Raw genomic sequence first — 24,245 nt, forward strand, 5'->3', positions numbered from 1 at the left:
GCGGCTTCGCTCGCTTTAAATTGCGGAATGCTTCATACAAACTTCCACCCTCCATTTTAGGGAAGTGGGGGGTTAAAAAGAGACTAAAAGTAGCCTACATTCCTTCAACTAATACTGGGGACGCTATTGCACAACACCCTGCATTTTATGATTAAGCACTGAGACTTGGCACAGGTTGTTCCTTGGGTGGCCCTGAGTAGATAAAGATCGGGAGGCATTGAGAGCCCCCCTTAATTTAGGAGGGAAGAGGGGGGGAAGACTGGCGCCGCCGCGCTTCCTTTGAAACCATATTTCTCTAAAACTATACAAAATAGGGCATGCGATATATCATTTTCGGATAAATGAAGGACGAGGAATTCATTTTTGGAACAAAAAAAAATGTATTTTAGAACAAAAATACAAAATAAAATGGGAAAATCTGAAAACGAGATTTTTTTTTATACATATTATTGCACATTTTATGAAAACTGTAATGGTTTTTTCTAAATAAAAAATACTATTTAATAGCTACATTTATCTAGTTTTAGAAAATGTATAATTTGTTATAGAAATATATTATAGGACGAGTGATAAAAAATAATTTACATCGCCCGATAGGGTGATTTGAATGCTCATTTCAATAAGTTTTGTCAATGATTTCAGGTATAATCACTATTTTTAACACACGAAAGCCGTAATCATTGTAGTTTATGGCTATTTTAGTGATTAATTTACTTAAAATAAAAAAAAATACAAAATTTTTAAAAATATTAAAAATGTGATATTTTTTTAACATTATCCTATTTTGTTCTTTCTACACAATATATATCTAAAAGCAATAAATATTAATAAAAAGCCACATTTATACAGTTTATAAAAATATATAGTTTGTTATATAAATATATTACGAAACGCGAGATAAAAAATAATGAAAATGAAAATTTTAATGTACATCTTACGTTGCATTATTCGATGAGGTGAGGTAAAGGTACTACCCGCTATGCAGTGGAGTTCGTCTAGTAATACAGAAATATACTTATTCTAATAACGTTTACAAATGTAGGTATATCACGACCCAGTACAGAAAATTGTAAAAGTCCTATTATATAGTTTATTTTGATTGTAAAATAAAATTGCATGTGACTTCTATTGCAAAAAAATGTCTTAATCACGTTCTCCTCTCCTAAAGCAGTTCTGCATGCATAGGCTTGAAGATTTTTTAGTTTACTAGCAGAATTTAGTTACTTCCTTTGGGCCCCCTTAAATCGGTTTTACCCATCAAGACATTTTTTTGCAATAGAAGTCACATGCAATTTTATTTTACAATCAAAATAAACTATATAATAGGACTTTTACAATTTTCTGTACTGGGTCGTGATATACCTACATTTGTAAACGTTATTAGAATAAGTATATTTCTGTATTACTAGACGAACTCCACTGCATAGCGGGTAGTACCTTTACCTCACCTCATCGAATAATGCAACGTAAGATGTACATTAAAATTTTCATTTTCATTATTTTTTATCTCGCGTTTCGTAATATATTTATATAACAAACTATATATTTTTATAAACTGTATAAATGTGGCTTTTTATTAATATTTATTGCTTTTAGATATATATTGTGTAGAAAGAACAAAATAGGATAATGTTAAAAAAATTATCACATTTTTAATATTTTTTAAAATTTTTGTATTTTTTTTTATTTTAAGTACATTAATCACTAAAATGGCCATAAACTACAATGATTACGGCTTTCGTGTGTTAAAAATAGTGATTATACCTGAAATCATTGACAAAACTTATTGAAATGAGCATTCAAATCACCCTATCGGGCGATGTAAATTATTTTTTATCACTCATCCTATAATATATTTCTATAACAAATTATACATTTTCTAAAATAAGATAAATGTAGCTATTAAATAATATTTTTTATTTAGAAAAAACCATTACAGTTTTCATAAAATGTGCAATAATATGTATAAAAAAAAATCTCGTTTTCAGATTTTCCCATTTTATTTTGTATTTTTGTTCTAAAATACATTTTTTTTGTTCCAAAAATGAATTCCTCGTCCTTCATTTATCCGAAAATGATATATCGCATGCCCTATTTTGTATAGTTTTAGAGAAATATGGTTTCAAAGGAAGCGCGGAGGCGCCAGCCTTCCCCCCCTCCTCCCTCCTAAATTAAGGGGGGCTCTCGATGCCTCCCGATCTTTATCTACTCAGGGCCACCCAATGAACAACTGTGCCAAGTCTCAGTGCTTAATCATAAAATGCAGGGTTCCCATACAAGACATAGCAATAGCGTCCCCAGTATAAATCCACTTAAAAAAACACGTCAATTCGTCGCTTCGTTTTGCCGTGAAAGACGGACAAACAAACAGACACACACTTTCCCATTTATAATATTAGCATTTAGCATGGATATGTCGTTGTCTGAGTAATCTGCCTTTGACTTGCTTTCCTACATCTGATATAGGATCGGATAATGTGAAAACGCACTTAAGGCATTACCTACCTATACGTACAAACACACGGTACTAAACCACAAATATTTTGCTTGTAGAGTCGGAGTTAAGTTTTCATATTATGTTATGGAAACCAATTATGGCATTGAAGCATCGCTTGGCATCTATTTCTGACGTTCCTTTTGTGCAGTTCATGCACCTCTCTGTAATTAAACATCCTGTTATTAATAACTACAATGTTCTGAACTCGATTTCTCATAAATATAACTAAAACTTTGCTAATCTTGCTATTGGTATATACGAGCATACGCGGATGTCGGTTCAATTCAAACTTTAACATTCAGTCAGAATAAAAAAAACCGGCCAAGAGCGTGTCGGGCCACGCTCAGTGTAGGGTTCCGTAGTTTTCCGTATTTTTCTCAAAAACTACTGAACCTATCAAGTTTAAAACAATTTTCCTAGAAAGTTTTTATAAAGTTCTACTTTTGTGATTTTTTTCATATTTTTTAAACATATGGTTCAAAAGTTAGAGGGCCGGACGCACTTTTTTTTCCTTTAGGAGCGATTATTTCCGAAAATATTAATATTATCAAAAAACGATCTTAGTAAACCCTTATTCATTTTTAAATACCTATCCAACAATATATCACACGTTGGGTTTGGAATGAAAAAAAAAATATCAGCCCCCACTTTACATGTAGGGGGGGTACCCTAATAAAACATTTTTTTCCATTTTTTATTTTTGCACTTTGTTGGCGTGGTTGATATACATATTGGTACCAAATTTCAGCTTTCTAGTGCTTACGGTTACTGAGATTATCCGCGGACGGACGGACGGACGGACGGACGGACGGACGGACGGACGGACAGACAGACAGACATGGCGAAACTATAAGGGTTCCTAGTTGACTACGGAACCCTAAAAATGACGTATTGTTTGACGTTACTTCATGTATATGCCACTAAAAATAATATCTCAAACGTTTGAATCGGGCCTTGTATCACTATTGCCTCCAAAGGTTCTCAAATTACCCTGTCTTGTTATCAGCGCATTGTATGTCATATACAGGGCGTCCCACAGCTGTGACATATGGATGAAAAGTACCCAAAATATCATAGATATGAAATTTTGCTGAAAGAAGAGGTTATTTTAAGTATTTTTAAAACTTTGTAAAATAGCATAAAGTTTTGTCATGGGACGTCCTGTATACCAGGGTTCGGAAACCGGTGATTACTAGATAATAAAACACAGGTATTTTTTTCGTTTTTTCCGTCCATTTGTCTATTTTTTTCCTAATCTCAACACTCTGATTATTATTATTATTTGTATCTCCGTCTGTAAAACTCTCGGGTAGATCGAGCCCGGTCATTTATAATATAAGACGTGCGTGGGGATATAATATAATCCAATACGTAGGTAGAGTCCGTTTGGAGAGCATGCTATTTAAAGTTTATATGATGTTGGTTTTATGTTAAGGCTGTGGCTAGTGTAATTTATATAACCGGTAATACTTAAGGAGCTGACCATGTACTTGATGTAAACCCCAAAACAATAAAAATGTTTATCTCAATTGTACCCATGTTTCTTAATTTCCATTAATTTATGCACAATAAAGCGCGCGGCGGCGGTTAGTCATACTTGTTATGGAGAATTTTTGGCCAAAAGCTGCACTTTTAGATGGAAGCAAGCCGCTTTGCATGGTGATAGTAGAAATCAAAGTAAACGATTTTTTCCGAGGATATCGAAATTTCATCCCTTAGGAAGCCGAGCGTAGCGAGGTGTTTTATGAAAATGAAAAAAAAAAAATTGTATCGTTCGATTTTGACAAAACGTATCTTAAATGAATTGCTTTATGTAATTTAAAAAAAAAATGGAAAAAATATATTATAAAAAAAAGTAAGATAAAAATTTAAAAAAGTAAATTTACGTCTCGCACTGAATAATTTCAAAGAATGACAGGCAAAATGTACAATTTCGATATATGAGTTTTTTCAAATCAAAGACAGATAAATTCATAGTTGAAAACTATATTCCTATTTTGAATTAGCCGGAATTATTGTAAACAAAAGTGTGGCCAGTGCTATAAAAAAATTGCACCATTCGAGGTATCAAAATTGCCGATATTTTACAGGTTTATTAAAAATCTTTACATATTCCACAAATAATGGAGGTAAACGCGAGGGGAAGTAAGGGAAACATTTACTTCTCGGTGTGTTTCTACTTCTATTTATTCTTATAATGCATGCCGAGTTTCGTGCTTTCTGCCAGACGGGACTATAGCTCGTCAACATATATTCATACCTACTAATTTGCCTTTTGCGCCCCGCACTAAGTATTAGCAGCTTGGGTTAAAAAATGGAGCATCCTAGAGGCGTAGTACAGGTTCTTACATTAAATGAACTAGATTATAAATTCAAACTACCGTAACCCAAAGATAAAGATTTAATAAACATTATATACTAAAATATACAAACTTTTCTGGAAGTAAGTAGCACAGCTTCAGAGTTGATACCTACTAGTTAACAAATAAGTATGTTTGATACCTCGTGTCATTTACCGTTTTGAATGAAAACTATACGTACCATAAATAAAAAATAATTTCAGTGCCAGTTATACCGAGCTGGCTGCTAAGAAAATAATTTTACAATTTATTAGTTGCGCTGATGTTAACAGTGGATGTAATTATTTTATCTCCAGTTTCGAATTTCTTTACGTTAATTAACTGCCAATATAATTAGTAACTTTTAACTGGTGCAGCTGTTTCTTTAATTAAAATGATTGCTTTCAGTAAATGATACTTATTTTCAAGTTTTTCACATTCTGTAATGACGGTTAAGAGTAGCTACTTACGTAGGTATGTAATTTTTATTTCAAGTTGCAGTCCCATAATTATTTTAACGATTGTTGCGAAGGAATTTTTCTAAATGCTTTGCTGAGAATTGTAAACGGAAATAGAGAGAAACTAGTACCTACCTACTTCTCTTAGATATTGTTAAAAAAACTACCCTTACGTGGGAAGTAACGAATTATGTGGGAACGACAAGGTATAACCTATGTGTATGTCTATCAATGCTTTACTTGTTCCACAATTTATGAACTTTTGAATGTGGCTTCTGACATTTTTTGATAATTGTATGTAAAAAGCTCGTTCCTCAACTCTCGTATGTACCTATACCCATACAACCATTTCAGTCGCAAAATCTTCAAATCAGTAACTAACTGTCACAGTGGCGGCGCGTGAATATATTTGGAAGGCAACACAGAGCAAAAAATAAAAACCGGCCAAGAGCGTGTCTGGCCACGCTCAGTGTAGGGTTCCGTAGTTTTCCGTATTTTTCTCAAAAACTACTGAACCTATCAAGTTAAAAACAATTTTCCTAGAAAGTCTTTATAAAGTTCTACTTTTGTGATTTTTTCATAATTTTTAAACATATGGTTCAAAAGTTAGAGGGGGGGGGGACACACTTTTTTTTCCTTTAGGAGCGATTATTTCCGAAAATATTAATATTATCAAAAAACGATTTTAGTAAACCCTTATTCATTTTTAAATACCTATCCAACAATATATTACACGCTGGGGTTGGAACGAAAAAAAATCAGTCCCCACTTTACATTTAGGAAGGGGGTACCCTAACAAAACATTTTTTTCCTTTTTTTTATTTTACCACTTTGTCGGCGTGATTGATATACATATTGGTACCAAATTTCAGTTTTCTAGTGCTAACGGTTACTGAGATTATCCTCGGACGGACGGACGGACGGACAGACAGACAGACAGACATGGCGAAACTATAAGGGTTCCTAGTTGACTACGGAACCCTAAAAAACGCAACCTACCTTAATATTAGGTACCTTAGGCGCCCATCCAAGTGCATTTATCATACAGTCCGCTATGAAAGCGCTTAAAAAAGCCATCTCTCCGCTTATAACTTATATTTAACTCTGGACGATCACGGCCTCGCGTGACAATACATTGCTTTATTTCGAATGTTTGCGTCGAAAAACGTGTTGATTCATTTAGTAAGTAATCCTAATCTATTATACAACAGTCAAAATAAATTAACGCTGCCATTACTAAACAAACCAAAGAAAGTCCTATCTCTTAAAAACAGGTAGTATCTAACCTTGAAACTCTGGCTTGCACTGTCACTAAAACACGACACCGAAACACTCCAAATCATTTAAATTTCACTGATATATTGCACGTAATGAGCAATTTAATAAAAAAACTGAGAGAATAACACAAAACATTTGAAAGCACACGAAGCCTCGGTAACAAGCGGGACGCAAGTGTTGCAGTGATATTATTCCATTTTCACCCACGAATTTAAAAACCTTTTCATACAAACAAAGTATATCTGAAGAAACGTTCATTATCACATTACTAAACTTAAATTAAATAAGATTCTCGGTTTTTTAATAGAAACTATCAATATTTAAAGGCTTTTATTCAAAATAAATATATGTGCGATAACAAAACACAATAAAATTTTACCCATTAATACATTTATAATTTTAGTATGGCAATATTTAGCATGCAATTATTACACTGTAATATCAATCTTATTTGTTTCACTCGAAGCTTTAAATTCAAATGAACAAGTGCGAGCAATCGAATGTTGTGCGCTTGGCTGTCTATGTGTTCGCAAATGGCGGTCACACTTCTCTGTCATCTCAATCCTGCTATGAGTAGAGTAAAAGAGATAGTTGCGCCCAAATTACGTACATAGGAGTTCGCTATAGGCAAACACTCACACGCGCGGACTTTGTGAATGTGTATGTGCGTGTTTTCAAATATAAACCTTATAACGCATTGTTTACGGTTTTTATTCAAATGAATAACTCGATAAGAAGCCGAGTTGCTTTGGAGTTTAGTTGAGCGGGCTGTCTTTATCAGCGTGTGCGTGATTTTTGTATATGTGTGGAGTGACCATGAATGAATATGAAAGCTTAGGCATAAGTAGCTTCACTTCGCGTTCGCGCGCCCGATAATTTTAGGTACATATTTGAATTTAAGCAAATGGTGTTATTATTTGTGAGGCAATACGTAATGTTCTAATTATAACTATTATAAGTATATTTTATTTATTTCAATGGTGGTTTGTAACGTTGGTATTTGTTGCGGAACATCTAGGGCAACTCGGTGGGAATTGGATTGTATGAGAGCGCCGCCACTGAACTGTCAAATGTGACATAACGCGTGGTAACGTCGTGCAAACAATGCGACCGTATTGATACAATAACAAAATGTAGTCGTCGTGTGCACTCGTTACGGTAACAAAATGTGTACGAATTTGTGGCTGTCAATGTCACTGTCAGAATGACTTTTAACGACACTTTATTAGTCGACGTTTGCACACATAACGGTAACAACATGTGGACGAATTTGTGGCTGTCATTGTCACTGTCAGAACGGTTTCTGACAGTGACATTGACAGAATTTGTACACACATGTGTAGGTCTGATTACCGAACTGCTCCTAAACCACTGTATCCGCAAATGACAATCTGAAATACGAAGGTTTCTCAAACTGTCTTGTGAAGTTGTGGACTGGTTGCTTTGAATCATTTAAATATGAGCGAATTAAATAATAATAAACGACGACGACCATTTGAGCACTCTTCGACATTTTATAGAAATGTGGGAAAGTTAAGAAAAGTGCAGAATGATAATACAAATAGATAAGCACTTTATAGTTACTTAATGTATTAAATATATAATTTTTAATTCTTATTGATAAAAATGAAGTGTAGTGTTGCTTTACACAATAAAAGTAGGAATCAAATGAAATAGAGTACCTATTTACTGTGATATTAATAGAATTTCTGTTGCGCAATGATAGTTTTTTTCAGTACAGATGCTGCTTTTTTTAACGCAGTAGTGCGAGCAAATCAAGCAATGATTCATTTCTTGTCTGGTCGAAACTCTTAGCTTAGATTTAGGTACTGAAAATCGTCGTACGATACACGTGCGAAAAGGACATTCACAACTAGTGTCGATTTAAAACACTCCCTTCGATCGTGTATTAATTTATCGCTACTCGTATCGATTTTCCTCTTTTCCGCACTCGTATCTACAAGTATTTTGTTTGGGTTACAAAAAAAAACACATTATTTACTCTACTACGTTTTATTTATGTCTCTTTAACATTACAAATTTGTAGATGTATAGATAAGTGCTATACAAAAATCTTGACAAAAGAAGTACAGATCGCTGAAATGAATGTTGATAGTAATATTAATGAAGACTACTTCAACAAGTGTCAATTGTGAAATGCCGCAAAATACTAGTTGCTCTATAGAAGACCTTATGGTATATAATATGATCCCCGATCCTTTACAACCCAGCAGCTCGGTACGCACGTTACAATTTTTTTTTAATCTTCTTTAGTGAGGACAACTGAGTACGACGGCATATTTAATTGTTTATAAAGTTTGAGGATACCTGGAAAAAATGAATACATTAGCCATTTTGAAAATCCAATAAATATTCACTGCTTTCGGTCACGCGTGTACGCTGCGACCATTTTGCGACCGTTTGTCGACCGTTTGGTGACCGTTTGGCGACTGTTTTTTACATGGAATATTACCGTCTTAATCCATATTTTAACAACTTTATTGGTTTTCTAGGCATTATTTTTATTATTTCAGTATAGTATATGCACCGCGGCACTAAAACTTCACCAATCAATATACATAACACGCAAACACCGAGTAGTCAATAATATTATTACTGGTTAAACTGAGGTAAATTGATGGCGCGTTGATAAATTTAGACTTATTTTATGAAATCACTCGAGCAATTTAATTGGCCATGGTAATTAGCCCACATTATATTACAAATGCAAACAATATTTATCTTTAACAAATTCTTACGCCATTACATTTTAATGTCAAATGATTTTATTTATTTTTTACTTTGACGTCTCTGACAGTCGCCATTTGAAAAGAATGAAATGAACGAATGATTTTGGGAAAGTAGTCGCCAAACGGTAACAATGTGTGCACGCGTAGTGCACACTTCTGTCACTTTTGTGACCATTTGTGCCTGTTACCAATCGTCCCCATTTGGGTCGCCGCGACTAAACGTCGACCGTACTGCGACTAAGCATTGAGACCCGAAGACCTGTGTGTACACAAAATAGGAGGATTTGCGTAGGAACGGCGACCGATTATGGTTATATGGGTACTGCACACATTGCTGCTCGGCATTTTTTTTACTTACGTGCTCTCAATTTGTCTGTTACTGCTTTTTCGTTAATAATACACGGAAAAATCTCTAGTATAATTTATCGCATCATATTATATTGACACATTGCAATATCTGCTTACTCTTTTGCAGCGGCAGGCTTGCTTACGTTAGATTACAAGTTTAGTATGGGAATTCAACCTTTTCCACGCCAACGACGCAACGACGTATACAGTGGTACCGCAGGTTCAACGCCAACGGTCGATTAATCCGTCAAAGACAACAAACTAAAATAAATGATGAAAAAAACTTGTAAATAAATGATGCAGTCAATGCCTTTGTTAATGTGTATTCGACCAGTGATTCCTTCCGATCAATATGAAATGACATCACATCGGGGCAAACTTATTCACACCAACCTTGAATCATCAGACGATACTTAAGTATAGGTGATATAGGCTAAAAAAGCAATGCTCATCAATCACGACAGCTTCTATCACACGCTGGACTTTAAATGGCTACGAGTACATATTTATAGGCACAACCCGACTTAAAAGTGAGTGCATCTAAATTGGTACCCGGCGCCTCCGCCGACCGTTTTATCGGCCCGAAATAGAAAGATGCATTACGACTATTACTAGTAACATTGACCTACGTTGACTACCTATTTTAAAGGCTACACCTAGTTTTCTGTTGTCTTTAAAAAAAACTGATCAGGGGACTCCGGCTTGTACCAAAAGCAAACATTGAATCAGTTCTAATTTAATATTATGTAAGTAAGACGCTCTATTCTAATATTGATTGACATATTTAACTATCTGCAGCCTACTTGAAACTATTATAATTTTGATATAACTACCTGGCAGGCAAGCATGGTCGCGCGATAAATGATAAAACATCAGGCCGTCCCCATCGCACTAGGTATTTGTAAGTGCGATGTTTTATCACTTATCGCGCGACCATGCTTGCCTACCTCATCTTATTTTATGTAAAGCAACTGTGTCCTGTAGTGTAGTATGTAAAAATATTACGAATACATGAGTATGAGTACGAGAATGAGTATACAGTCGACCTGTGTCCACACGAATTGTCTCGGCTTTTCTATGTGATATAACACCTAAGCTGAGACAGCAGGTTCAGGCCATCTCCTTGTTTCCACAATTCTGTCCGGAGCAGTGTAATGTACTGAATGTACACCATAAATTGTCTACAATAGACGCAAAAGGCCAATGATGGAATAGATAGTATTTTAAGATTCACACCCGCCGCGCCGTACAACTTCAACTCACATTGTTGTCAGCAGGTGCGTTGCTGACGTCATCGGTATTTGAAATTCACCTTCTATAAATTATGGTGCATAATCAGACCATTGTGGGGTATATTGTTTGAAATAATAACGCATACCTATATGAAATAAACCAATTGTATGTTGAGTGAGGTCGGGTATAACTTATATACTCGTACGTGAGAAAAAGTATTATGAATTGAAGATTTCGTTTCGGCACTATTTTTTATAATAATTCAACTATAATATATTGACAAATTAATGTCCGCACGAACGGACATGTACCTATTTAAAAAGTTTTTCTTTTACTTAATTTAAAAATATTTCGCTAAAAATTAAATAAATTGATTTAAAGTAACATCATCTACACTCATATTATTAAATTAAAACAGATAGGGCGATAAATGTCGCTACCTTTTGGGCCCGCACAGTTTGAAACAATCGACACGACACGAGAAGAAGATTAAATTAAAACGAGACTTAGGGCCAGTTGCATCAACCACGTTTGACAGACACATCATCGTCACGCAGTAGACGTCTATGGAACTTCCCATAGAATAAAATTTAACGAACGCTTTAACAGTGACAGACGGTTTGATGCAACCGGCCCTTAATCGCGTAAAACTTACGTTTATATTTAACCCGACCTTTCGAACGTGACTTTACGTCTGTGGTCACAGGTGGACTGGCGGAGAGTTGTTTCAACATCTTCTAGCTGTATCTTCGAGTCGAACTACCCGCACTTGATTGTCATTAGACTCATTAGTCACTTTTACGCTAGGGTTGCCATTGCCACTTTGCCTATATACAACACTCACGAGTGTTGATTTCCTTGAACCGCTATATTATAAAACGCAGTAATTAAACGTACATGTTACTGACCACTTACATTTCATTAGGTTTAAAAAGAAAAATTTAAAAAAAACGACCAAGCGAAATTTAGGTGGCCAGTATCATTGAGTTTTATACTACAATGGTTCAAGAGAATGTACATACGTAAAATAATTTGATATAAAGATTTCTCCATGTATACTCTAAGCTAAAATTTTGAAAAAAAAAATACATATTACCGGACGCTCTGGTGGTTGAAAAAATTGAAGCGGTCTCTAACCTGGAAGTAAGGTACAGCGGGGCAAATCTCGACTGGGGGGGAGTTGTAACTAATCCATTTTTTCCATTATTACACTATGATGTTGAGTTCTACATGTAGGTATCCACTGAACACGCTTACCATATAATTATAACCGGTGGACACTGGACACCCTATTTGATAATGCAAACATTGTAAAACATGGAAAAAATTAACCAGTTACATTTGCCTCCCAGTCGAGATTTTCCCCGCTGTACCTTAAGTAAAAAAAAATCAAAAAGTTTAAGCGGCATTTTTTGCGCCATAATGAAAATGTAATTATTGTCATTTAATCGTTTCTGATAATTGTACAATATTTTACAATACTTCGATTTTATTTTTTTACACAAAAACTATAAAGTTTTGAGAGCCAAAATTTTGCTAAATAATTACTAATATAGATACCCATAAAAATTACAAGCCCAAACTCAATGGGGGCAGAATCACTTAGCTTATCTGTTTGCATGTGTGAGTGGTACTTAAAAATAGTGTAAAATAGTCAATTTGTCTACATTAAGGGGATTTACGTTACAATGAATAGTTTAATGTTTGTTTTAATACGTCAATTTTAATATTAAATGTTCGCGAAGCATACTTGAAAGTATATAAGTGCCTGTACGACTTCACAAAAAAAAATAAGACTGATAATTTGCAGATGTAACGCCATCTAACACAGCCTAAGCTTCGCGTAACCTAGGCGAACCACCTGAAGATCCTAACTTCGAAGTACCTATAGGTACTTCGAACCCGATAATCAAAATAAATTTCCACAGTGGATTTTATATGAATAGCAGAAAACAGCAGGTAAATGAAGTATGAAAATTGTTCTAAAAATTCTGCGAGAAAGAAGCATTAGTAGTAGATAGTTTCGCACATAATATTTGCGCGCGCAGGATAACATCGTGAGGAAACCAATAAGGCCTAGTTCTTTACCTTTGGGTTGGAAGGTCAGATGGCAGTCGCTTTCGTAAAACTACTGCCTACGCCAAATCTTGTGATTAGTTGTCACAGTGGACCCCAGGATGCCGGAATAACGCAAGGAAGATTAGTGTTTCTTACTTTTCGTACGTTTCGGCGATTCTTTCTATGTTTATAATACATACGTTATAGAAGATCAATTCTAAACATTTTTCGGGTTTTATGCTCCTTGGAGAAATATTTATGATCTTGGTTTGTATTACTAGATTAAAAATAACTTTCACCTCGATTGACCAATTTAAGATATGTTGTAATATTTAAAACGTTGTGTGACGATAAATTGCGTGTGCACTGTGCAATATGGAATAATTTAAAAAAATATTTCATTGTTATACTTACTATCCAATAAGTGAATTGTGCGAAATGTAAAATGTAATTTAATGTTTTACCTACAATTAAGTATGGTTACACAATGTACTACTATAAGATGTTGACATGTAACACTGGTGTTATTAATAAATTATTGTATTGTATTGTTGTATCATTAATTGACTGCAGCGACAGCGTAAGTCTATGCTACGGTTGAACTCGATTTGCTTTTTGTATGTTATCCTTCTACAGGTCACAAACGTTTTTATGAGAATGAAAACGTTAAGTAGTTTCTATGTTGAACCGGTATTTTGTCGATCCAGTTTTTGGCTTTTTTTGTAAAATGCGGACATTGTTGTAAAGGTCTTAAGTGTCAATACTGCCAATGCCATATTAGGCGTATAAGATATCTTGACTTGACTGTGTTGATGACTTCAATACCTAAGTACTTTACACTTTTGCGTATTCTAAAAATGTTACTTACTTGTCGGTTCTTATTATATTATTTCAAAATTTTGACTTGCTGGTAGAAACTAGCCATCGAACATAATAAAAATATATGATGACGTAAATATATGAGAACTAGCCTAGTCAGACCATAGGCTACAAATGCTACAATATAATTAGTAGGTATTCTGAGTTATAATAAGAAATTATAATATATGTTGTTATAAATAAATATTTTGGCCGAACTATTGAACTTGTCATATTTAGATCTCACTTCTTTTGTCGTTGAAGTCAACAACCAGTCAAGCAATATTACTACAATATTTAACTTAGCTCTTATTTCATATTTATGTTTTTGAACACTCAAATTTGCCTTTCTTATGAAGAAAGTTAGTCGCATGAGATTTGGAACACGAAGTGTTTGCGTTGCGTAATTGTTGTAATGTTCCTTCTTAAATATCCACGGCATCAAATTGCAGTTACGAGGGCTGTTCCGAAAGTTTTTAGCTACTCCGGTTGTATTCATGCGATTTGTATTTTGCTATACTGTTTTGAGGGATTTTTCATTACTGACTAAGTTGATGTAGATTTGGGTTTATAAAGAGATTAGTTTATTTTTTACTAGTTTTTGCCCGCGGCTTCGCTCGTGTTAGAAAGAGACGAAAAGTAGCCTATGTCACTCTGAATCCCTTCAACTATCTCCACTTAAAAAATCACGTCAATTCGTCACTCCGTTTTGCCGTGAAAGACGGACAAACAAACAGACACACTCACTTTCCCATTTATAATATTAGTATATTTGATTAATTAGAACGCGTCGACGCCTAACCAACGAGAACATTTATGATCAATTCTTCAGACTCTTTCGTAGGTACTGTGATATAATATATTTTTTTAATTGCAAGAGTATTTATAGGTGGTAGGTACTAATTGAGAATTGTTACTGTTTATTTACTACGTATAATTGAGCTTATTACGTAAATATAATAGTGACAGTGGAGGGTGACAAATGAGTCATGCCCTAAAACCATGAATATCAGATGTTTACAAATAATTACATCAAATAAACCCTACGTCTAGTAATTCATGCATGGAAAGACACAGTTGATCAATCCGGGGGATCCAAGCTTGTCCATATAACTATTTAGATAAGTACCAAATTCGATAAATTATAGAAAAAAATCGATTATTTCTAAGAAGTCAGAAATTCCATGCAAAACAGCTTTTGGTAAAAAAATATATAATTAATTATTCGCATTAGTCTCATAATTATTGGGATATTGAAATATCCCACGGAATAGAAGAACATTTATTCAAATCGCATGAGTAGAGCCTTAGCAGCTAACAACTTTCGGAACAACCCTCGTAAGTATTAATTCAATATTTTTACTTTGTAAAATATAATATGAATACAATCAAAGTAATGTAAGCGTAGTGACGGTGAATGACCTAGAAAAAGGTACTAAAACTGCTTGCCTAGAACTAGCTGCGACCAGCGCGACAGCAGCGTTAGCACACAAATACTTCGCACTTTCTGTATGTACTATGTACGATAAAAGCGTCACAAGTAAAAATGACAAAAAATATTAGTGACTGGGTATGTTTTATCTAAGAGCCACTTGCACCAACGAAAATGGTGGGTTAACCCGAGGGTTTACAACATTTTCATTGGTGCAAGTGGCCCTAAGAGTATTTGCACATGCATGCTTTATTATTATTAAGGCGTTCAGTTTCCTAAGTTACCAATTATAGCCCTGGCAAATTTGAGGCGCATTTAGTGGAAGCGGTCCGTCGAAAATGAGCTACGAGACTGGTTTGTTGGAGTGAGGCCACGAGGGTCTATATACATAGAAGACATCCATGACTCAGGAACAAATATCTGTGCTCATCACACAAATAAATGCCCTTACCGGAACTCGAACCCAGGACTGCGGCTCAGCAGGCAGGGTCACTACCGACTGAGCCAGACCGGTCGTCGGTCGTTTTATTTTATTTTATTTTATTTTAATATGTCGTTGCAACGCGAAATAATAGTCTTATCCAAACCGGAAAACAGTAAGAAGTTATTAAATTTGAATCGGGTTCATATTTGAAATTAGAACTTGACTTATGTGAATTTCTGTAACCTCTAAATTCTCAAAACAAGTAGGCCAAGTAATTAAAGAGGTCAAAGAACATGAAATTGAGATATTGCAAATATAGGTTGCACCACTAATACCACTATAGAACGCATAACCCACAGTCGACTTCTAGGACACCCACAGAAAGAAAATAGAAAGGAGTGATAAAACCCATCACCAAATTTAATGTGGGTTCGTCGCGTCGTCGTATTATGATCGCAGATATAATTATTGGAATTTAGAATGTTCTAATAAGTTTTCTGATCGACTTCTAGGACACCCACAGAAAGAAAATAGAAAGGAGTGATAAAACCCATCACCCAATTTAATGTGGGTTCGTCGCGTCGTCGTATTATGATCGCAGATATAATTATTGGAATTTAGAATGTTCTAATAAGTTTTCTGATCGACTTCTAGGACACCCACAGAAAGAAAATAGAAAGGAGTGATAAAACCCATCACCAAATTTAATGTGGGTTCGTCGCGTCGTCGTATTATGATCGCAGATATAATTATTGGAATTTAGAATGTTCTAATAAGTTTTCTGATCGACTTCTAGGACACCCACAGAAAGAAAATAGAAAGGAGTGATAAAACCCATCACCAAATTTAATGTGGGTTCGTCGCGTCGTCGTATTATGATCGCAGATATAATTATTGGAATTTAGAATGTTATAATAAGTTTTCTGATCGACTTCTAGGACACCCACAGAAAGAAAATAGAAAGGAGTGATAAAACCCATCACCAAATTTAATGTGGGTTCGTCGCGTCGTCGTATTATGATCGCAGATATAATTATTGGAATTTAGAATGTTCTAATAAGTTTTCTGACAATTTGGGTTTGACTGAGTATTTGTAAAGAAAAGAGTGCATACGCCGCCCGGTCTGCGTTTACGCAGAGTGCATCTCATTGCCATCACTGCCAAGATTAAATATAGCACGCCACTCGCTATCGCCGTTTACGATCGCCGATCGCCAAGTCACATGGAAAAAATAGGTTCTGCAACTTTGTAGTACTTACATTACATATCCCATTTATCTCATAAAATCACCTATAGGCACATTTTCATGTCCGACAATTTACTTTAAAATTATTATTAAGGTAGATCAGTTAGGCGTATAGATTTTTTTTGACCGCCGCCCCAATATTCGTCTGTATGTTTTTTTTATGTTTGTTCCACGATATCTCCGTCGTTACTGGACCGATTTTGAAAAAAAAATGATTGAATGTATATGGTAACTAAAGATTGTAAAACCTTTAGAAAATAAACTATTCTTATTCTTATTCTTATTCTTATATGCATACTGATTGGTCGCATTTTTATGTCAATCAAGGGAACTCCTCAAATCTGAAAAGCATACATATGGTGATTTTTATGTTTTTATAAGAACAGTGACATTTGGTGCAGTGGAACTGCTGATGGTGGTCAGAACGAATTCAATTTCTATTTAATACCTAAGTCAGATATAAATTATAAAGTAAAATGAGTTGACCGCGACGTCACTCACCTAGATCTAGTATTAATTCCATATTAGCCGTACGCCTACCCTTCAAATTCGTATTAACAGATATTAACAATAACGCCGTGTCTTGCGTGGGCGACGGTCGCGCGACTGTCGCCGTCGCGTCTCATGCTTCCATATCGATAAGGTTTGATTTAGTATGCGTCGCATCGCCGTCGCGCGACCATCGCGCGACCGTCGCCCACGCAAGCCACGGCGTAAGCTGATTTGACTAAAAGGAAAGTTGGCTAATGTTTCCGTAGCTCCTATAGCTTTAAGTGCAGTTATGCCGTCTTTTAAAACCATTAAAACTAGATGTAACATTAAACTTTCAAAATAATACGAGTATGTGTCCTTAAATTCGCGAGTTCCATAGAAAAGGCAATATGCATAAGCCCTGTCATCTATAATAAAAATAAAATGTAGTGAGTATGCATGCTTACAAATATGCTACCGATGTTCAGTTCAGGATTAACACGGAAACAACCAGCGCATTTCTCTTGATTGTTACGTATAAAAGCTAAAAGATAATTTGAACTTTAATAAACGCCAGTAGTTCTAGATGCAATATGCAATAAGGAACCGATATGTCCATGTAGAAATGGCGATTATGTTTCAAGAAGCGTCTATTTTTACAATGACGGATCGGTATCATATCACTGTAACATCATAGTCTAATCTTAAAAACTTTGTTTGAATACGGCAGTATTGAAATGTATGTACTACTTGACAAATATTATATACCTAACAATGTAGGTATTTTTTTTAGTTTATTTTATTCTTTGAAAATTGGCTACTTTGGAATTTGGAAAAAAATGCATTTTTTTTAGTTTTTTTTTGTAACAGTACATTCTTAAATAGATTGACTAAGTCCCACGGTAAGCTCAAGAAAGCTTGTGTTGCAGGTACTCAGACAACTATACACCGTGTTTTTATTGAATTCCGTTAACTTCGGCAAATAGGTAGGTCCATTATAGGAAACAGAATAGCATAGTTAGTTTTTTTATTCGTAACCTTTTTCTAAAAAAACACCATACACCTGCGATAGATGTTACATCAATTGCTGTTACAACCCGAGTAACCGGAGACCCGAGTAACCGAGTAAGCGGAGATTTCTATATTGAACCGCAAGCGAGAGTGGTTCACGAATGTGGAATCTTGAGCGTTGCGAGGGTTTCAAGGCACGTAGGTTAAACAAATTTTGCCACCGAGTGAAACCCACGTTTTTCACCACACCAACACGAAGAAAATATTAACTCTAGAACATCAGACATTCATACTTACATCATATTTTTGTTGACATTCAAAATCACCAGGTCAATCCTACTCTAGCTTCAGGTATCAAGTCCAAATTTGTATGCAATTACATTGCACTAAAATAAATGCACATAAAATGCATTTTCAAACTATCTAAAGAGCTCTTTACCAGTTGGTGTGATGAAAAGCATTCTTCTTCTTCTCGTGTCGATGGATTATTTTATTTTTATATTAAGACGCTACAGGGTACAGGAGGGGTCAATTCTCAATACGTAAACAATCTCGACCATTCCTCCCTGGTTTTTGATGATAAAGCAATGATTTTTTCAACACAGATTATTATTATTTTTATCCGTGTTGGACCGTTTTGATTTTTTTGATATTCTTATTTTTAAAGACGCTAGAGCCCATCAAAATTTTCCAAAAACAGCGTTATTGATTATGGCGTAAAAAAGGTGTGGTATTCAAAATTAGTGACTATCAGCCAAAAAAACTAAACGGTCCGAAACAGATTATTTCATTGTTATTCAGATTTTCAAATTTCGTTACGATTGATAAAGTTTTGAAGAAGGAAACAGTCGAGAGCAGAACCTAGATTTTGTGGCAATATCTTTTAAGTGAGTTGTTCTGATGAATGGACATTTATTTTCGATAAATCTAGTTAATATATAACATTTTGTATATTTAACTAAAATTAAAACTAAAACTAATATTCCATTTTAGCATTTTCGCTCCTGTAGCGTCTTAAGGTGAGACGGTGAGAGCATGTTCCTATTTCTCGATAAAATGGAAACGGAACATATTCAGAACATGCGGTGATACTTGCTGTTTGGTTTTTGTACAATCGAGTCATAAAACCCAGAAGACACTGGGTACATCTCTATTTACAAACCAGACGAATAAATGGGTCTTTTGTTAGAGATTACCAAGATTTAAGCTAACACGAATATTTTTTTATTGCGCCCGTAGGTTTTTATATCAAACGCGTCATTTGCTTGTTTGCTTCGCAAAATTAGAGAGATTATTTATTTATTCGAGAAACAGTTATCTATTAAGGAGGAAACAGTCGAGAGCCTAAGCTCGAGTTTAAAGATTTTTTTGCAATATCTTTTAACAGAGTTGTTCTTAATGGAAAATTTTTGTTCGATAAATCTAGTTAATAACACTATTATATTAAACTAGAATTCCCAAATTGAAAGGGGGGCTCCTGCTCCTGTAGCGTCTTAAGTGGGCTTTAGTTTTTTATTTTATATGAAAGCTCCTGTAGCGTCTTAAGTGGGCTTTAGTTTTTTATTTTGGGTTAAATTGTGGCGTAGGCGAGAGGCTGGCAACCTGTCACTGCAATGTCACAATTTTCGTTTCCTTTCAACCCTTTTATTGCCAAGAGTGGCACTGAGACTTTTTGTAGTTTCATGTGCTCTGCCTACCCCTTTATGGGATACAGGCGTGAATGTATGTATGTATGTAATTATGTATTTTATATGAAAAGCATTTTGTACTTAGAAATACTTTCTTGAAATCGTTCTTAGTGTTACTCGGACCTAATATTCGCTTTCAGCCCGCCATCAGTTCGCGGTCGAATACTAATTGGTCATCAATTACGCGCATAGCGATGATGGAAGATGATAATTAAAGCTGTCTTACAAGCGAAAGATGTCATCGTGGCGACGTGTGGGACTAATATTGTACAGGGTCATAACCTCATAAAGAAGTTCGCATATTCGAAGATTGTTCGTAAATAATAAAAAAATTAGGGTAAAATCCTTTCACCACAGTCCTTTCAGTAAACGTATAAATAATTATCCCTGAATAACCAAAATACTATACAGGTCCCTTGGGTCCCGCAAATTAGTTCTTAGGGTATTCGCAGAGAGATGACGTTATAAACAATAATGCGTACACATACTTCTAGTCGTCTTTAGACTCATTAGAGTTATGTGAGAAGATTTTAACTATTGCAAGTATCTACGGAACCCTTGATGGGGATCCGTCTCGCACTAGACCGGTTTTATTTATGATGGAGCGAGTAGGTTATAAAACTTTTATTATAATTCTAATTGTTTGCAGACCAAGAAAACATTCAAGTATAATAAAAAAAACAATAAATAAAGACACTGTCCGTAACAATTAGAATGTCATACTTATTAGTACAGAATGCGCTAGTTAACTATATTTTTTACCTGGAGGCTTAATTGGTCCTTATGATACAAAAGAGGAGCAACAATCGTTACATAATAAGAAAATTGATGTTAATTGAGCAATCCAAGCAGGTAATTTATAAACGCATAGAAATTGCGGCCTGGGAGGTGAAGGCGAGTTGTAAACAAACTTAGTTTGATTGGTCTGGGATTTGCTCAGGGTCCGTAGAAAAGTAGCCAGCCGCTAACATCCGCGGCGCTAACATGGCAGCGATTTTGATATCCTTATATACCTATAGCGATTTTGTTATTTTAGAAACTTGAAATGTCAAACTGCTATAAAATTAAAACGCTTAGTATACAAATCCAGCTAAATTGTTTTACAGCTAAACTAAACAGCTTGGTCATGTGACTTTACATAAATACAAATGAGCGGTAGAGTTAATTTTGTACACCGCGCACTGAGAGAAAAAACAACTAGTTTTTATGTTCGTTCAACAATTTTTGGTTAAAATAGCGCCTACATGATCTTTGGCTCAAACAACAAGTTACATTTTGTTAAGTGTACTTAACTAGTACATTCTACAAGTTACTCGTCATTTGAATCAACAAGTCGATTTTATAAACGCAACATGACACATATGTATTGTTTTAAACATATGTTTGGCTGATTCAATCAAATATCTTTTAACAAGTTTGACCTTGTTTTTCGAACAAATTCGACTTGTATCATCAATATTGTGATTTATTCCGTTTACTAAAATACCTACTTTTGTTTAAAACGGATAAACCCGCAACAAGTCGAACTTGTTAAATTCACAATGCAAATTTCTCTCAGTGAGGAGCCTAAGTGATTGGCCACTTGTCTACGGGCTCCGCCCAGCGCCGGGAGCCGATGAAGAGTGCACATCCGTGTCGTGTAACACACGCTGTTACCTACTCGTATATGCAAACGTGCCAGGTATTTATTTTAGTATTTGTACCTATACTGTCACGCAAGACTATTTAAAACCTTTATATGAAACTAGCTTTTGCCCGCGGCTTCGCTCGTGTTAGAAAGAGACAAAAAGTAGCCTATGTCACTTTGCAACCCTTCTACTATCTCCACTTAAAAAATCACGTCTATTCGTCGCTCCGTTTTGCCGTGAAAGGCGGACAAACAAACAGACACACACTTTCATATTTATAATATTAGTATGGATAAAACTAACTACTTGACTTTTGGAGCCAATAAGATTAAAAACCACTTCGGGTCAAGAAACTGGCCAAGTGCGAGTCGGACTCGCCCACCGAAGATTCCGTATCCGTACAAACTTTCAATTATTATCTTTTACATTTTCCTTCATAATTCTTTTTTTTTTTTACTACTAAAAAATATAAAAAATAGTTTTGATATGTACGGTTTGAGCTCTTTCTAACGATACCCCACTTGACCTAGTAATATAACATTTACAGTTGGCCCCCTTTCATTTTGGCCATTTTCTATAATTAATATTAATAAAAAAAAAATACTTTCAGTTTATAGAGGTTAACCATGTACATACATATTATTCAAATTTTCAAGTCGATAGCATAACTAGTTCTCGAGATATTTAGAAATGTGACAGACAGACCGACAGACGGACAATATTTTGAATCAAAATCTAAGTTTCATAAGCGCCATTATAATTGCGGGTCACGGTTTACCTGAACTAATGAGAACTTTTACTCATAAAATCAGCAAAGAAAAAACATGGATGAGGTAGAGGATATCCCGGTATTAGCGTCTACTTAAGACGCTATTTATTTATAAGCAAGTAACAAGAAATGTTGATTTTCAATTGTTATTAAAAACTTCAGTCTATACTATAATTGGGATGGGCCAACCATCTCTATACCTCGTTTTTTTAGGGTTTCGTAGTCAACTAGGAACCCTTATAGTTTCGCCATGTCTGTCTGTCTGTACGTCCGCGGATAATCTCAGTAACCGTTAGCACAGAAAGTTAAAATTTGGTACCAATATGTATATCAATCACGCCAACAAAGTGCAAAAAAAAAATGAAAAAAAAAAGGTTTTATTAGGGTACCTCCCCCCCCCCTACATGTAAAGTGGGGGCTGATATTTTTTTCATTCCAACCCCAAAACGTGTGATATATTGTTGGATAGATATTTAAAAATGAATAAGGGTTTACTAAGATCGTTTTTTGATAATATTAATATTTTCGGAAATAATCGCTCCTAAAGGAAAAAAAGTGCGCCCCCCCCCCCCTCTAACTTTTGAACCATATGTTTAAAAAATATGAAAAAAATCACAAAAGTAGAACTTTATAAAAACTTTCTAGGAAAATTGTTTTGTAATTGATAGGTTCAGTAGTTTTTGAGAAAAATACGGAAAACTACGGAACCCTACACTGAGCGTGGCCCGACACGCTCTTGGCCGGTTTTTTAGAATTGGAAATTTGATAAACAAAGAAGCAGTCGTTGTCAACCTATCTTCTTAGGACAAATATTATATGTTAAGAATTTTAACCAGAACGAGAACATAATAGGTCAATATTAGTTCTTTTCAGTTTTTTTTATTGCACCCGTAGGTATATCAACCGCGTCATTTGATTATTTGGCTAAGCAAAATTGGAGTGATTATTTATTTATTCGAGAAACTAACATTCAGCGGAATACGTGACGGTGTTTTTGAAAGCTACTTGGGCCTACCTCTAGCTGATCCATTGCAGCTATCACAGTCGAATGCCACCAAACACACAGCACAAAATAGAATATTAATAATAAAGTAATAAAATAACAGCTCGTTTCATAAAATTCTATACGGTAATACAAAAAATAACGTACCTAATATGTATAAATAAATAAATACCATTGACAACATTGACAGCTCATAAAATGAACCGATAGTTCCAAATGTCTGCTTCTTTAGGTTTTTTAATATGCAACCTTTCCAGAACTAAATTAGGAAATTTTAAATAACACAGACTAAAACAAATACTTTCAAATTAAATGTATAATTGTAAGGATTATCCATACTAATATTATTATAAATGCGAATCCATACTAATATTATAAATGCGAAAGTAACTCTGTCTGTCTGTCTGTCTGTCTGTCTGTTACGCTTTCCCGCTTAAACCACGCAACCGATTTTGATGAAATTTGGAACAGACAATCTTTAGACCCTGAGACAGAACATAGGCTACTTTTTATTTCGAAAAAAAGGGATGAAGGGGTTGAAAAAGAGGTTGAAAGTTTGTATGGGATTTCTTAATTTTAAATGATAAAACCATGAAACTTTATATTTTAGCACTTGATAAGAAATCATTAAACATATATTTAAAGTCACATACAGGTCGAACGCGATTAATTAACATTATTTTTACCTTTAAAATAAACATGGTGGGAAATAAACATTAACTAAAAGCGGGTAGATTATATTTATTTGTCTACC

At 34.8% G+C, this 24,245-nt stretch overlaps 1 protein-coding gene across 8 annotated transcripts in view; it reads right to left on the bottom strand.

Annotated features, from left to right (window-relative positions):
- LOC125240795 (neuronal PAS domain-containing protein 2-like) overlaps positions 1 to 24,245 on the bottom strand; it is a 113,649-nt gene that overhangs the window by 53,558 nt on the left and 35,846 nt on the right. Inside the window, exon 2 of one of the 8 annotated variants that reach the window (XM_048148892.1) lies at positions 2,506 to 2,658. The exons of the other annotated variants lie outside the window; for them this stretch is intronic. The gene's annotated coding sequence lies outside the window, so the exon portion shown is untranslated. The remainder of the gene's footprint in view (positions 1 to 2,505; positions 2,659 to 24,245) is intronic. 8 annotated transcript variants of the gene reach the window in all.

The sequence above is a fragment of the Leguminivora glycinivorella genome, chromosome Z, assembly GCF_023078275.1.
Source record: "Leguminivora glycinivorella isolate SPB_JAAS2020 chromosome Z, LegGlyc_1.1, whole genome shotgun sequence".
Classification (NCBI taxonomy): Eukaryota; Metazoa; Arthropoda; class Insecta; order Lepidoptera; family Tortricidae; genus Leguminivora; species Leguminivora glycinivorella.